The sequence below is a fragment of the Lontra canadensis genome, unplaced genomic scaffold (assembly GCF_010015895.1).
Source record: "Lontra canadensis isolate GAN:19392208 unplaced genomic scaffold, GSC_riverotter_1.0 scaffold84, whole genome shotgun sequence".
Classification (NCBI taxonomy): domain Eukaryota; kingdom Metazoa; phylum Chordata; class Mammalia; order Carnivora; family Mustelidae; genus Lontra; species Lontra canadensis.
In genome coordinates, this window is record NW_022631078.1 from 8,082,409 (window position 1) to 8,095,404 (window position 12,996).

A 12,996-nucleotide genomic window follows, 5' to 3' on the forward strand; every position below is an offset into this window, starting at 1 on the left:
TGAGGGCTTTCTCCTTCTCTCCCCCTCTCTAATAAATCTTTTTTTTTTTTTTTTCAAGATTTTAGTTATTTATTTGAGAGAGAGACAGTGAGAAAGAACATGAGCAATAAGTTCAGAGGGAGGGACGCCTGGGTGGCTCAGTTGGTTAAGCAGCTGCCTTCAGCTCAGGTCATGATCCCAGCGTCCTGGGATCAAGTCCCACATCGGGCTCCTTGCTCAGCAGGAAGCTTGCTTCTCCCTCTGCCTCTGCCTGCCACTCTGTCTGCCTGTGCTCACTCTCTCTGACCAAAAAAAAAAAAAAAGAAGAAGAAGGTCAGAGGGAGAAGCAGACTACCCGTGGAGCTGGGAGCCCGATGCGGGACTTGATCCCAGGACTCCGGGATCATGACCTGAACCGAAGGCAATCATCTAACCAACTGAGCCACCCAGGCGTCCCTCTAATAAGTCTTAAAGTATGACATCTGGAACAGAATAAAAATACCTTGTAAATACCTAGTACCTCCAGGTTATCACTAAAGAAATGCTTTCTAAGTGTAAGGTATGATTTAACCCCTTTCTTGAAAGAAATGAGCAACTTATTTAGGAACTAGGAAATGGACCCCTCTGAGATCTCTTTATGTTTGCATTTCTGCTTCATATGTTTTGTTTCGGGGCTTGATCCCAGGACCCTGGGATCATGACCTGAGCCAAAAGCAGAGGCTTTAACCCACTGAGCCACGCAGGTGCCCCTATATTTTGCTTTTTTAAAAGATTTAAAGTTACCTCTACCCCCAACTTGGGGCTCGAACTCACAACCCTGAGATCACAAAAGTCACTTGTTCCACTGACTGAGTCAGCCAGGTGCCCCTGCTTTAATAATTTTAAGTACACCTGGCCTGTGCTCTACAACTGGCATTATCCTAATTACAGCTTTTTGAAGTTTAAAGGAAAACTACTAAGTTAAACAATTAGTGTTTAAAGCTGTGGGAGAGGTATGACGTTTTCTCATGGTTTTAAACTTCTCAGGACCATAGAGCCACAGCAATGAAAGGCTAGATCATTCATAGAAACACTGGGGTCAGTCATGCTTCCCAAATTCTGTCTTGACTTCTGGTTATGTTCCAGATAAGCTAAATTTGAGCTAAAATTTGTGTCTATTCGACCACACCTCTGATAAAGAATATAGCTTGTAAGCAATATATACGAATCCCAGCACTTAAAAATGCTATTATGACTAAATGTAATTTGTTCTAAATGGGGATTCTAGAACAAAAAAAGGACATTAGCTAAAAACTTAAGGACTTTTTTAATAACATTAATATTGGTTCATTAACTGTGATGACTATACCGTACTAATGCAAGACGTTAATAAGGAACATGAAGTGTGGGGTATATGGAAACTTTGTATTATCTTTACAATATAAAAATATTCTAAAATTCAGTTTAAATAAAAATTGCATTTAAAACCTGAAAAAGGGGATGCCTGGGTGGCTCTCAGTTGGTTAAATGGCTGCCTTCGGCTCAGGTCATGATCCCAGCATCCTGGGATCGAGTCCCACATTAGGGTCCTTGCTTGGCAGGGAGCCTGCTTCTCCCTCTGCCTCTGCTGCCATTCTGCCTGCCTATGTTCTCGCTCTGACAAATAAATTAAAAAAATCTTAAAAAAAAAAAAACCTGAAAAAGGGGGCACCTCAGTAGTTCAGTTGGTTAAGTGTCTGTCTTTGCCCCAGGCTATGATCCCAGGGTCCTGAGATCAAGGTCTATGTTGGGCTCCCTGCTCAGTGGGGAGTCTGCTTCTCCCTCTGCCCCTCCCTCCACTTATGCTAATAAATAAAAATCTTAAAAAGAAAAAAAAAAAAACCCTTGAAAAGATACACAAAACTTAAAAGAAAATTAAAACCACCTTAAACTCATCACCCAAGAAACCACACAGTATTTCATTATGTAACTTTATTATTATCTTTTCTACTTTGTCTCTCTTTAAGTGCTATGCCAACATGGGGCTTGAACTCATGACCCCGGGATTACGAGTCCCATGCTCCACCAACTGAACCAGCCAGGTGCCCCAACTTTTCCTATTTTTTTATGTTGACTCATTCCCCATTCTTTGGTTGGTTCAAGTTCAGAATGTACTCTCTTCCATGGCGGGCAAACCAAACAACAGCCTCCTCCTCAAAAAAAATTTTTTTTTTAAAGATTTTATTTATTTATTTGACAGAGAGAGATCACAAGTAGACAGAGAGGCAGGCAGAGAGAAAGAGAGAGGAAAGCAGGCTCCCTGCTGAGCAGAGAGCCCGATGCGGGACTCGATCCCAGGACCCTGAGATCATGACCTGAGCCGAAGGCAGCGGCTTAACCCACTGAGCCACCCAGGCGCCCCTCCTCCTCAAATTTTAACCTGCTCCCTGACTGGCTGGTGAATTCTCCCAGGCTCAGAAAGGAGAATCTTTTCCTGAGTACCTTCTTCAAAAATGTCAGACCCTATGCTACACAATTTCAGCCAGCTAGTCCTCACATCCATCCAAGATTTACATCACTAATCTGGAGGCACTTACCCTCTGTGCTTCCACTTAAGGACAGGAGACTCTCCGGGTTATCAGATGAAATCTACCATCAGCCAGGAGAATAGAGCAGTTAAGTACTGGGTGTCTGACTGCAGCTGAACAGAAGATGGTTGCCCCACAGCTGCCCAGATCCTGATTTCTACATGATTTAGATCCTGGAGTTCAGATCACTGGTTAACTGATTTCAATCTAATTTTGAGAAGGCCTGAGTGTTCTCTTCTCAGCCAACCTGCAGCCCACCCAAATGCCCTTAATTAATGTTAACTGGGAGGGAGGGGGCCTGACTGGCTCAGTCAGTGGAGCATGTGACTCATCTTAGAGTCCTAAGTTTGAGCCTCATGCTGAGCGTAGAGATTACTTAAAAATATTTTTTAATTTTTTTAATGTTAAACGGGAAAATAAGAGCAGATAACAAAATTACATTTGATAGTATAACTTCAGTACATTAATATAAAAGCAAAAGAGACTAAAAAGGAAAGAAGATACAATAAACCCACCCAAATTGCCCAGGAAGAAAAACCAGCCAAATCACCAATTACTAAAGATCAGACGTCTAACAATCATCACAAGACTGTCACCTTATTTCCTTATTTTCTGTGAGAAAATTTAAGTAAAATCCCTGGTACGCGGTATCCCGTGTGTCTGGTATATAACCTAAATTCTGATTAAAGACACATCGTCAGGGGACGCCTGGGTGGCTCAGTGGGTTAAAGCCTCTGCTTTCGGCTCAGGTCATGATCCCAGGGACTTGGGATCGAGCCCCGCATCGGGCTCTCTGCTCAGCAGGGAGCCTGCTTCCTCCTCTCTCTCTCTGCCTGCCTCTCTGCCTACTTGTGATCTGTCAAATAAATAAATAAAATCTTTAAAAAAAAAAAAAAAAAGACACATCGACAGTAGCTACTTCCTCTTAGGTGGCCCAGACTAGAGAAGGAAGTAGACAGAATGCTTGGGAAGTAGAGCCCAGTGAGTTCATTCCTTGCATCAGACCTAGCAGTTTCAAATGTCCCCTCAAGAGTCACACAAGAGGGGCACCTGGGTGGCTCAGTTGGTTAAGCAGCGGCCTTCGGCTGGGTCAGAGCAAGTCCCGCACCGGGCTCCCTGATCAGTGGAGAGCCTGCCCTTCCCTCTCCCTCTGCCTGCCGCTGTGCCTACTTGTGCTGTCAAATAAATAAAAAGATCTTTAAAAAAACACGAGAAGAATAATAAACTGTTTCCGAAAGAGCTGAGACCTTCTATGGCTCCAAGCTTGCTTACCACATTGAACTGCACTTAGAATCTGGGTTCAAGGACTGTCTCCTATTCTCCCTTCTAATCATTTGAGCTCTTTACTCAGGACTACCTTTGATTGTATATGGCTGGAGTCAACTCCGCCTCTTTCCTCTCAGCATCCCCATTCCTGACAACTAGGCAGTTTGGCTTCTGACTGAACTGAAGAGAAAGAATGAGGTAGGGCAGAGGGAGAATCACTAACTCAGAAGAGCTTTACTGTATGGGCCCAAACCGGCCTGACTCCCCACAACGGATGTGGGTCTCGATTGTGTCTCTTGGGGTCTGCCTGGGTGGCTCAGTTGGTTAAGCATATGCCTTCCACTCAGGTCATGGGCCCAGGGTCTTGGGATCTAATCCCACATCAGGCTCCTTCCTCTGCAGGGAGCCTGCTTCTCCCTCTGCCTCCGCTTCCTGTGCTTGTTCGTTCTGTCAAATAAATAAAGTCTTTTAAAAAAAAAATTGTGTCTCTTGGGGCAACAGCTACGTAAGTCACTCTTCTTCCTCTAAGTGGTATTTGAAGCACTGATAGGTTTTTCTACTATAGGCTCGAGTGCCCTAACACTCCTTTACCACTCCTCACTGCACAACACAGGACAAGGTCTCCTTTGGAGGCTGGCTCTCTAGTGTATCTGTTCCTCAGACTGGCTGTCCAAAATGGAACATGGCAGAGCAAGATGGGAGAGGAGTAGGAGGCCTAAATTTCATCTGGTCCCAGGAATTCAACTAGATAGTTACCAATCATTCTGAACACCTACAAACCCGACAGCAGCAACTCTATGAACGGAAAAGCGACCACTTTCTGGAAGGTAGGATGTGCAGAGAAGTGAATCTGAGGTGATATAGGGAAGACAGACCACGGGGGTTGGAAGCCTGTCAGCGGGCTCCCGGCAAGTGACAGAGCAGCAGAGCACAAAATAAGAACTTTTAGAAGTCTGCTCTGCTGAGGGACATCGCTCCGGTGGCTAAGCAGGGGGTGAGCCCTTGAAGGGACAGTAAAGGGGTCACAGAAGGACCAGGGGTGCCCGAGTGTGGCAGAGCTCCCAGGTATCAAAGCAGGGAAGGGGGCTGCAGAGGCAGAGCTGAGGTGTGGCTCTCAGCTGGGGCTGCCATAAACCGTGATCTGCAGCCCAGTTTGGCCACTACTCTTCGAGCAGGGACCCCACAAGCGGCAGATCTGAGGAGGCTCACCTTCCTCCCCTGGGAAGGAGCGGTGTGGGAGCGCACCGCAGAGATCTGCTGGGTTTGGAGACTCCGAACAGAGTCGTGTTCCAGAGATAGGAACGCTCGGTCACAGGCTCAGTCACAAGCCGGGTGAGCGCGGAGTTCAGCGGAAGACAGGGAGTGAGTGACTGCTTATCTCTGAGAATGCACTGAAGAGGGGGCTCCAAGCTCTCGGCTCCTCCCGGGCCACAGACTGGGACGACACCATCTTCATTTCCATCCTCCAAAGCTCTGTGGAAAGCACTCAGGGAACAAAAGCTCCCAAGGGCGAACCCGGGCAGGTTGCTCAGCCCGGCCCCTGGCAAGGGCGGTGCAATTCCGCCTCTGGCAAAGACATTGAGAATCACTGCAACGGGCCCCTCCCCCAGAACATCAGCAATAACATCCAGCCAAGACCAAGTTTACCAATCAATGAAAACTGCAAAACTTCAGCGTTCAGGGAATATAGCACATAGAATTCATGGCCTTTCCCCCATGATTCTTTAGTCTTTCCAAGTTAATTTTTTTAATTTTAAATTTTCTTCATTTTTTCTTTTTCTATTTTTTCGAATTTTTCTTCTTCACTTTTCAACCAACATCTTATCAATTCCTTTTTAAAAATCTTTTTTTTTAATCTTCACTTTTACAGTCATATTTTATCCCTTCATTGTATTTAACCTTATTTTTTGTTAATGTATGTTCTTTCTTTAAAATTTTGGGATGGTTTCTTCTAACAGACCAAAATACACCCAAAATCTAGTGAGGGGCTCTGTTCTGTTCACCAGCCTGACCATATTCTTTTTTTTCTTTTTTTTCTTTTCCCCCCAGTTTGGGGTCTCTTCTTATTCGTTTAGTGCTTATTTTTCTGGGGTCATTGTTGCCCTTTTAGCATTTTGTTCTCTCATTCATCTATTCTTCTCTGGACAAAATGACAAAACGAAAAAACTCACCTCAAAAAAAAGAACAAGAGGCAGTATCGACTGCCAGGGACCTAACGAATACAGACATTAGTAAGATGTCAGAACTACAGTTCAGAATGAGGACTATAAAGATACTAGCTGGGCTTGAAAAAAGCATAGACAATACCAGAGAATCCCTTTCTGGAGAAATAAAAGAACTAAAACCTAACCAAGTTGAAATCAAAAAGGCTATTAATAGGTGCAATAAAAAATGGAGGCTCTAATGGCTAGGATAAATAAGGCAGAGGAAAGAATTAGTGGTATAGAAGACCAAACGATGGAGAACAAAGAAGCTGAGAAAAAGAGAGAGAAACAACTATTGGATCACGAGGGGAGAATTCAAGAGATAATGATAATATAAGACATAACATCAGAATAGTATTTGGGAATAACTGGGATCCCAGAAGAAGAAGAAAGGGTGCGGGGGGCAGAAGGTATACTGGAGCAAATTAGAGCGGAGAACTTCCCTAATTGGGGGAAGGAAACAGGCATAAAAATCCTGGAGGCACAGAGAATCCCCGCTCAAAATCAATAAAAATAGTGGTGCCTGGGTGGCTCAGTCGTTAAGTGTCTGCCTTCAGCTCAGGTCATGATCCCAGGGTCCTGGGATCAAGCACCACATCAGGCTCCCTGCTCAGTGGGAAGCCTGCTTCTCCCTCTCACTCCCCCTGCTTGTATTCCCTCTCTTGCTGTGTCTCTCTCTTTCAAATACACAAATAAAATAAAATCTTTTTTAAAAAATCAATTAAAAATATATCAACACCCCATCATCTAATAGTAAACCTTGTAAGTCTCAGAGACAGAGAAAACCTGAAAGCAGCTTGGGACAAGGGGTCTGTAACCTATAATGGTAGAAACATAAGATTGGTAGCAGACCTACCCACAGAGACCTGGCAGGTCAGAAAGGACTGGTAATGATATATTCAGAGAACTAAATGTGAAAAATATGCAGCTAAGAATACTGTATCCAGCTAGGCTGTCATTGAAAATAGAGATAAAAAGCTTTCAGGACAAACAAAAATTTAAAAAGTTTGCAAACATCAAACCATCCCTACAGGAAATATTGAATGGGGTCCTCTAACCAAAGAGAGATCCTAAAAGTAACATAGACCAGAAAGGAAGAGACACGGCATACAGTAACGGTCACCTTACAGGCAATACAGTGGAACTAAATTTGTATCTTTCAATAGTTACCCTGAGGGTAAATGGGCTAAATGCCCCAATCAGAAGACGCAGGATATCAGAATGGATAAAAAAACAAGACCCATCGATATGCTGTCTGCAAGAGACTCATTTTAGACCCAAAGACACCTCCAGCTTTTAAGTGAGGGGGTGGAAAACCACTTACTATGCTAATGGACAGCAAAAGAAAGCTGGGGTGGCAATCCTTCTTTCAGATAAATTAGATTTTAAACCAAAGACTATAATAAAAGATGAGGAAGGATACTGTATCATACTTAAAGGGTCTGTCCAACTAAAAGATCTAACAATTTTAAATACCTATGCCCCTAACATGGGAGCAGCCAATTATATAAGCCTATTAATAACAAAATCAAAGAAACACATCGATAATACTACAGTAATAGTAGGGGACCTTAATAACCCCTCACTGAAATGGACAGATCATCTAAGCAGAAGATCAACAAGGAAATAAAGGCTTTAAATGACACATTGGACCAGATGGACATCACAGATATATTCAGAACATTCCATCCCAAAGCAACAGGATATACATTCTTCTCTAGTGCACATGGAACATTCTCCAGAATAGATCACATCCCGGGTCACAAATTAGGTCTCAACCGGTACCAAATGACTGGGATCATTCCCTGCATACTTTCAGCCAACAATGCTTTGAAACTAGAACTCAATGACAAGAGAAAAGTTGGAAAGAATTCAAATACATGGAGGCTAAAGAGCATCCTACTAAAGAATGAGTGGGTCCATCAGGAAATTAAAGAAGAATTCAAAAAATTCATGGGAACAAATGAAAACGAAAACACAACTGTTCAAAATCTTTGGGATTAAGCATAGGTGGTCCTAAGAGGAAAGTATATAGCAATACAAGACTTTCTCAAGAAACAAGAAAGGTGAGGGACACCTGAGTGGCTCAGTGGGTTAAGCCTCTGCCTTCGGCTCAGGTCATGATCTCAGGGTCCTGGGATCGAGCCCCGCCCACATCGGGCTCTCTGCTCAGCGGGAAGCCTGCTTCCCCCCGCTCTCTCTGTCTGCCTCTCTGCCTACTTGTGATTTCTGTCTGTCAAATAAATAAAATCTTAAAAAAAAGAAACAAGAAAGGTGTCAAATACACAACCTAAGCCTACACTTAAAGGAGCTAGAGAAAGAACAGCAAATAAAGGATAAACCCAGCAGAAGAGAAATAATGAAGATCAGAGCAGGAATCAATGAAATAGAAACCAAAGAACAGTAGAACAGATTAATGAAACTAGGAGCTGGTTCTTTCAAAAAACCAGTAAGATTGATAAACCCCTGGCCAGACATACCAAAAACAAAAGAGAAAGGACCCAAATTAATAAAATCATGAATGAAAGAGGAGAGATCACAAGCAAAACCAAAGAAATACAAACAATTATAAGAACATATTATGAGTAACTATGTGTCAACAAATTAGACAATCTGGAAGAAACGGACGCATTCCTAGAGATGTATAAACTACCAAAACTGAACAAGGAAGGAACAGAAAACCCAAACGGACTGATAACCAGTAAGGAAATTGAGGCAGTTATCTAAAATCTCCCAACAAACAAAAGTCCGGGCCAGATGGGTCCCCAAGGGAATTCTATCAAACATTTAAAGAATTAATACCTATTCTCCTGAAACTGTTCCAAAAAATAGAAATGGAAGGAAAACTTCCAAACTCATTTCATGAGGCCAGCATTACCTTGATCCCAAAATCAGACAAAGACTCCAATCAAAAAGGAGAATTACAGAGGCATGTGGGTGGCTCAGTCAGTTGGGAGTCTGCCATCGGCACAACTCATGATCCCAGGGTCCTGGGATAGAGCTCCTCATTGAGCTTCCTGCTCAGTGGGGAGCCTGTGTCTCCCTCTCCCTTTGCTTGCTGCTCTCCCTGCTTGTATTCTCTGTGTCAAAAAATAAAATCTTAAAAATAAAAAAAGAATTTTAAAAACCCAGAGGGGAAAAAAAAAAAGAATTACAGACCAATATCCTGATGAACACGGATGCAAAAATTCTCACCAAAATACTAGCTGACAGAATCCAACAGTACATTAAAAGGATTGTTCACCATCATCAAGTGGGATCTATTCCTGGGCTCAAGGTTGGTTCAACATCCAAACATCAATCAATGTGATACAATATATTAATAAAAGAAAGAACAAGAACCCTATGATACTCTCAGGGCACCTGGGTGGCTCAGTGGGTTAAAGCCTCTGCCTTCAGCTCGGGTCGTGATCCCAGGGTTCTGGGATCGAGCCCCACATCGGGTTCTCTGCTCAGCAGGGAGCCTGCTTCCCTTCCTCCCTCTCTGCCTCTCTGTCTGCTTATGATCTCTGTCAAATAAATGAATAAATAAATAAAATCTTAAAAAAAAAAGGAACCATATGATATTTTCAATAGATGCAGAAAAAGCATCTGACAAAGTACAACATCCTTTTTTTTTTTTTTTTTAGATTTTATGTATTTATTTGACAGAGAGAGAGATCACAAGTAGACAGAGAGTCAGGCAGAGAGAAAGGGGGAAGCAGGCTCCCCGCTCAGCAGGGATGCTGAAGCAGATGTGGGGCTCGATCCCAGGACCCTGAGATCAAGACCTGAGCTGAAGGCAGCGGCTTAATCCACTGAGCCACCCAGGCGCCCCACAACGTCCTTTCTTGATCAAAACTCTTCACAGTGTAGGGATAGAGGGCACATACCTCAATAACATCAAAGTCATCTATGAAAAACCCACAACGAATATCATTCTCAATGGGGAAAAACTGAGAACTTTTCCTTTAAAGTCAGGAACACAGCAGGGATGCCCACTCTCACCACTGCTGTTCAACATAGTATTAGAAGTCCGAGCTTCAGCAATCAGACAACAAAAAGAAATAAAAGGCATCTGAATTGACAAGAAGTCAAACTCTCACTCTTGGCAGATGATATGAAACTTTATGTGGAAAACCCAAAAGACTCCATCCCAAAACTGCTAGAACTCATACAGGAATTCAGTAGTGTCAGGATATAAAATCAATGCACAGAAATCAGTTGCATTTCCATACACCAACAACAAGACAAAAGAAAGAGAAATTAAGGAGTCAATCTCATTTTCAATTGCACCCAAAACCAGAAGATACCTAGGAATAAATCTAACCAAAGAGAAAAGAATCTGCACTCAGAAAACTAAAAAGTACTCATGAAAGAAATTGAGGAAGACACAAAGAAATGGAAAAACATTCCATGCTCATGGATTGGAAGAAAAAATACTGTGAAAATGTTTATGTAACCTAGAGCAATCTACACATTTAATGCAATCCTTATCAAAATACCATCAACTTTTTTCAAAGAAATGGAACAAATAATCCTAAAATTTGCATGGAACCAGAGGAATGTTGAAAAAGAAAACCAAAGCTGGTAGCATCACAATGCCGGACTCCAAGCTCTGTTACAAAGCTGTCATCATCAAGACAGCATGGTACTGGCACAAAAACAGATACAGATCAATCGAACAGAATACAGAGCCCAGAAATGGACCCTCAACTCTATGGTCAACAAATCTTGACAAAGCAGGGAAGAATGTCCAATGGAAAAAAGACAGTCTCTTCAACAAATGGTGTTGAGAAAATTGGACGGCCGCATGCAGAAGAATGAAATTGGACCATTTCCTTACACCACACACAAAAGTAGACTCAAAATGGATGAAAGACGTCAATGTGAGAAAGGAATCCATCCAAATCCTTGAGGAGAACACAGGCAACCTCTTCGACCTCAGCCACAGCAACTTCTTCCTAGAAACATCGCCAAAGGCAAATGAAGCAAAGGCAAAAATGAACTATTGGGACTTCATCAAAATAAAAATCTTTTGCACAGCAAAGGAAACAGTCAAAAAACCAAAAGACAACCAACAGAATGGGAGAAAATATTTGCGAATGACATATCAGATAAAGGGCTAGTACCCAAAATCTATAAAGAATCTATCAAACTCAACACCCAAAGAACAAATAATCCAATCAAGAAATGGGCAGAAGACATCCAAATGGCCAACAGACCCATGAAAATTGGTCAACATCACGTGGCATCAGGGAAATACAAATCAAAACCACAATGAGATATTTACTACCGCACACCAGTGAGAATGGCTAAAATTAACAAGTCGGGGAACAAAAGATGTTGGTGAGAATGCAGAGAAAGGACAACCCTCCCACACTGTTGGTGGGAATGCAAGCTGGTGTAGCCACTCTGGAAAACAGTATGGAGATTCCTCAAAAAGTTGAAAATAGAGCTACCCTTCGACCCAGCAATTACACTACTGGGTATTTACCCCAAAGATAAAAATGTAGTGATCCGAAGGGGCACATGCACCCGAATGTTTATAGCAGCAATGTCCACAATAGCCAAACTATGGAAAGGGCCTAGATGTCCATCAACAGATGAATGGATAAGGATGTGGTATATATAAATACACAATGGAGTATTATGCAGCCATAAACACACACACACACACACAAAATCTTGCCATTTATAACAACATGGATGGAATTAGAGGGTATTATGCTAAGTGAAATAAGTCAATCAGAGAAAGACAATTATCATATGATTTCACTGATATAAGGAATTTGAGAAACAAGACAGAGGATCACAGGGGAAAGGAGGGAAAAATGAAACAAGGCGAAACCAGAGAGGGAGACAAAGCCGAAGAGACTCTTAATCTCAGGAAACAAATTGAGAGTTGCTGGAGGGGAGGGGGGTGGGAGGGATGGGGTGGCTGGGTGATGGACACTGGGGAGGGTACGTGCTGTGCTGAGTGCTGTGAATTGTGTAAGACTGATGAATCATAGACCTGTACCCCCGAAACAAATAATACATTGTATGTTAAAAACAAAAAAACTAGAACATAATGCCGTAGGTATAGAACAGTAAGACTACAATGAAGTTTAAGCCAAATTTATTTACATTTATCTTAATTTTTTCTTCTTAATTTTGGCAACATCATTTCAATCTATTTCAGGTTAGATAAATTTTAGTTATCTTACCAAATACATGTATTGGTTAACTGTCCTAATTTTGTATTACCTGCAAATCTGATAAATATACTTTCTTCATTTTCATCTATGCTGAAACCATTATGTGGAATTGGACAGGGCTGAGGATGGAGCTTTGCGGACTAATACCAGTGCTCCCCTTCTAGGTGCAGGGCAGTTCCTAACGATCTTTGGCTACAGCTGGTTCAATCACCTATTGATCTGTATAACCAGGATTAAAGACTGTCGAAAGCCCTGATGAAATCAATAGACCCAATTAGCATTTCTCTGATACATAAGTTTTACCAAAAGATGAAGTCGGCCTGGGTACAACGTCAGGTGAGTAAACCTGAAAATTCACTGTACCTCTGACTTTCATTACATATTCTGGCAAAACGTAACCAGATACCAAAGGTATCCAACCATACTGAATCAGGGTCCAGGTTACTTTGCTAGACGCAGATCAAACTTACCTTCAGAAGAGAGGACCAGGAGTTTGCTTACTCGCTCATGATCCAGTGAGCATGTGAAACAGACTAGGCTAGCTGGACTACATGCCTGAAAGAACAGGGCGAACTACAAGCTGTGCTGCTGTAGAAAACGAGAGTCCAATTCAACATAATTTTTTTTTTAAGAGCGAGGGAAAGCAGGGAGAGGAGGGGGGCGCTGAGGGAGAAGGAGAATCTTAAGCAGGCTCCACACCCAGCGCTGAGCCTCACATGGGGCTCGATCCCACAACCCTGAGATCACGACCTGAGCCGAAATCAACAAGAGTCAGCATAACCGGCTGAGCCACCCAGGCGCCCCAACATGATTTATTTCTGC